The sequence below is a fragment of the Scylla paramamosain genome, chromosome 35 (genome assembly GCF_035594125.1).
Source record: "Scylla paramamosain isolate STU-SP2022 chromosome 35, ASM3559412v1, whole genome shotgun sequence".
NCBI lineage: Eukaryota > Metazoa > Arthropoda > Malacostraca > Decapoda > Portunidae > Scylla > Scylla paramamosain.
In genome coordinates, this window is record NC_087185.1 from 7,600,001 (window position 1) to 7,604,672 (window position 4,672).

The window sequence follows — 4,672 nt, forward strand, 5'->3', positions numbered from 1 at the left end:
CCGCCTGTCACGCGGGAGACCGGGGTTCAATTCCCCGCCGGGGAGACAAACAGTACATTTTTTCCCCAGTGATAACGGAAAGGATACATTTATAATATTACCTGCGAAACACACACAAAAAATGATCTTTAAGAGCGGCGAAACGAAGAGACAGTGTATTTTGTTACCACACTGAGAGATGTAAAATAAAATGTAAAATTAAATGGAATATAATAAAACAAACTTCACATTCATTTATCCACAACACATACATATAATTTTTCACGAGAAACCAGATATGATTAAAAAAAAAAAAAAAAAACACATTCAAGGAAAAAAGCAACACTGAAAATGCTAAATCTCACAGAAACTCGGCATTAAACTCCAAGGGAATTAATCTCCTTTAACGCGTAAGAGATTTAATGCGCTTCACTCCAAGGACTAAGAATAAGGACACATTTGAGGTTAGACGCGCACTGGAATCCTCTGTGTGATGTATATTTTCTTGTGACAGGGAGGCGGCGAGACGAAAGGAAGGGCACGCGCGTGTGTGTGTCTGTGTGTGTGTGTGTGTGTGTGTGTGTGTGTGTGTGTGTGTGTGTGTGCGGAAGAGCTAGTTAGGGCGTGTCGCTCATGCGTGTTTATTGCTCCTTCCTGGGAGACCTGCACCTTGTTCCTCCTCTTCCTCCTCTTCCTGCTGCTCTTCCTCCTCTTCTTCCTCCACTCATGCCTATACTTTCCTCCATATATTCTACTCCTTCCTGTCCTCACTATCACGTCCTTCCCTTCCTTCCTCTGCTCTCACAACTTTCCTCCTTTTCCTTCCTTTTCTTATCTTCGCACTTCCCTTCTTACTCCTCTTAACTCTCACACGCTTCCTCTCCTTCCCCTTACACAGCCGTTCCTTCTTGACACACAAAACTCCCAGGCACTCTTAATACACCTGCAAAACACAACAATACAGGTGAAAGGTAACTGCTGTCAACAAAAGGCTGTAAAAAAAATGTCTTCCTACTGTTATTTTTCTTCCTCTGCCTTTAAAACACATTGAAACATCGTATTTCACCACTCTCTATTCTTCCTAACAAAACACCTGTCTTTTATGTGCAATATATCATTACCTTCCATTCACCTTTAATTAAACACCTGTCTTCATGCCACAGCTGACAACATCATCGTATTCTCGTAAAATTATACACAACCATTAAATTCCACTAAGTTCTTAATACATTCACTGTCTTTCATTACCTTGTACTCCCCTCTAATTAAACACCTGTCTTCTCATCCTGCATATGGTTACAAAAACATAGTAATCTCATAAAAAGTACACCCCACCATTAAATCCAACTTAATTCTTTACATGTCTTCCTCAACGCATCTATTTCTCGCTATCAGGCCCTTTGATCAAGACACACGGATGCAGTCACGTCAGCGCCGCCCTCGGATGACAGGTAAGGTCAGGAAGGTGGTGGGAAGACAGTTAGGAAGCAGCCCCGCCCCGGCAGTCAGGCAGAGCGAGGAAATTACACCAAGATAACCATCAGAGGCGGGACGCTGGAATTGAGTAGCCGCCCTTTCGCCCCCAGCTGCGCCTTCTGCTCGTCTTAATCGCTTGTCTAAATGTTCAGCACCTGACGAGCCACACAGGTAATGAGCAGGTAATTAGGCCCCGCCCTTTCTACCTTCCCATCGCACTTTTCGTCTTTCCAATGAGTGCTGGGGGGGACTGGGAAGGTCTCGGTGAAAGATGTAGGATCCCAACCGGTTTTCTCTTACCTGAGTGTGTATTTTGGGTCCGGTTTGTTGCCGAAAATGACCATTATGCATGTGAGAAGGAGGAGGAGGAGAAGAAGGAGGAGGTAAAGATGGCAGTGTAAGACAAACACTGTAACCATTGTCTTCAAAATAAAATGTTACGAGTATAAGCCACAAGAATAGCGAGATAATATTTCCTTACATTCCCAGCAACGCCTTCAGAAAATGGCGCCAAATGCAAACATATCACAGAGCAGGGAGACAAATAACAAGACGGAGAGGCGGGGGAGTGTCTGCTGCCTGCCTTCAATACCTCCGCCATCAGTAAACACGAAGAAGGCGAGAAGACGAGGAACACGCGAAGAAAACGAGACTTGTGACACTCCCCAAGCCTCAACACACAAACATGGGTGGATGAGCATTGCGCAATATCTTAAGGTTTGCCTCTGAACGCCACAGAGATGGATAATAGGAGAAAGGTAGGAGGAAAATAGAAAGAGAAATTAAACACAAACAAAATTTTTCCTTGAGGGCCACAAAGTAAAAAAAAAAAAAAAAAAAAAAAAAAGCAAACTGAAGAAAGAAATAAAGTACCAGACCAGGCCATGTGTCCTGCAATACTTGAAAACCTGCTCCACACGTCATAAAGGAATAAAACCTTGAAGGAAACCCCTGACTCGCCAACACACACTAAGAAAGGAACAAGCACCAAATGTACAAGGCATGACTGATATGTTCGCTGCTTTAAGCTGACCCTACACGATCAATATTATTGCGCAATATTCCGTATTGTACAATATTATTGACAGTGAAGGGGCGATATTGAAGAATGACACAATGTATTGAAGACATCAAAAAGAGTGATATTTTATTGCACAATAAAAATGAGTCAATATATTGCACAATAATACTGATTGTGTAGGGTCCACTTTAAGGTGCATAAATTTTCAGATAAACACACTTCTCTTCTTCGTGTCCCCGGCAAGGACTTACCACGGTATTGCTTATGTATTATGCAATGCCAAGGTTTTATAGCGAGACTTTCGGGATTAATAAATTAAATCTTAAAAATTAAATGACGTTAAGTACTTGAGCTCAAGTCTTAAGGTTATCCAGGTTATCATGTTAGATATTCCAAAATAATTACTATGAGGAAGTTCCCGAATATCATTTAAGAAATTTATAGAGAACATTTATGAAGAAATGATCAAGTGAACAGATACGTGTAATAGAAATGATAGTGCTACACTTGCACCAATGCAGTCTAAGGATCTTCCTCTCCGCGAACCAATATCCTGTAAGGGAGAAAAGCACCAAAAAGTCATTCTTATTTATTCCTAATACAAACAAAATAATGAATTACTCTTCCTTCCCACAAAACCATTTTAGGAACTTCAACAAGAACCTGTTTGCAGTTAAGTTTCTAAACGTGTATAATTTTTTTTAACTCAAGTAGAGGTGAAAAATATCCTCATACAAATAACTTCTAACAAGAACTATTTCTTCTATTTGAAAAAAAAACTTTTAATCTCAAAATCTTTATTTGATAATATAGAAATGTTCCTTACTTAAAAGAGACAGATTCAGCTATGTCTTTTGAGTTCATACGAACAGTGTGTAAATAATATTTAACTTTATCAATATTGCACTTTTAATCAAAATTCAAAAGGCAAACAACCACACTTTTTTTTAGTAATACAACCTTTTAAATCAATATTTTCTCCTACTTTCATGTTTTAAAATTTTAATTTTGAAAAAAAAATCACTAACTTTTCTGTATTTTTTCCAGGTCCAGCCTTAATAATTTTAGATAATATTAGAGATGATCTAATCACCATCGTGTCCAGGGAGTTCCCTCCCAGGTGCATTTATATTGTTTGTGTGGGAGTAATTATCTTGAGGATCACCTGCATGAGGCGAGCACAGCTGAGAAGGGGCGTGACGAAGCGATAGCTATAGTCTAGACATAAAAAACATTCTCTCTCTCTCTCTCTCTCTCTCTCTCTCTCTCTCTCTCTCTCTCTCTCTCTCTCTCTCTCTCTCTCTCTCTCTCTCTCTCTCTCTCTCTCTATCATATTTGTACACATATTGGTTATAAAAATTAAGTCTATTTTCAGCGTTATAAATACTGATGCACTTTTCCGTCTCTTCGCTTCAGACATTCCCCTTTCCAAAAAAAAAAAAAAAAAAAAAAAGATGAAGGGGTCTTTCCCTTCAGGCAAAAATTAGGCTGCCATCTTTCAGGCCATCGCTTGTTTTGCTTGGTGATGAAATATGCTGAAAAAAGCCTGAAATTTACGTCAGAGGCGGCGGGGGAACTCACTGAATCACCACCACTACCAACACCGCCACTACTACCACCACCACCACCACCACCACCACCACGACTCATAACCGAGGCGACGCGGCCACTTCAGCCTCGTGTCCTCTTTCCGTAACCCACTTGGAAGCAGCGCCTGGCCCATCGTTGTCCCTCGCCTGGTGAAGACGAGTTTAGCCTAGAGTTAGAGTGACTCTTCCTCCCTTCCCTTCAGCATAACAACGGGACGGAGATGAAGAGGAAGGAAGGAAGGGAGGGAAGGAAGGGAGGGATGGAGGGAAGGAGACAGGGAGACCTAAGAGGGAGAAAGTTGGGATGGAGGGCTATCAAAATAAGAGAACTACAGATGAGAAATTAAGTAAAGAGTTTAAAGAAAGAGGAACTGGGGAAACTATAAATAAACGGGAACAAGAAGAAACAGGAAGGAAAGATGAAGGCAAAAGAAAGATCTGGTAGAATAAAGAAAATATGGAGCGAATAATAAAATTTAGAAAGTAAGATATGAAGAATAAAGAAGAGTCAAGGGAAGCAAGAGAAAGGAAGGGATAGAGGAGAGATCTGGTAGAATAAGGAACACAGAGAACAGAGAACAGAGTTTAGAAAAGAGAGGAACAGGTG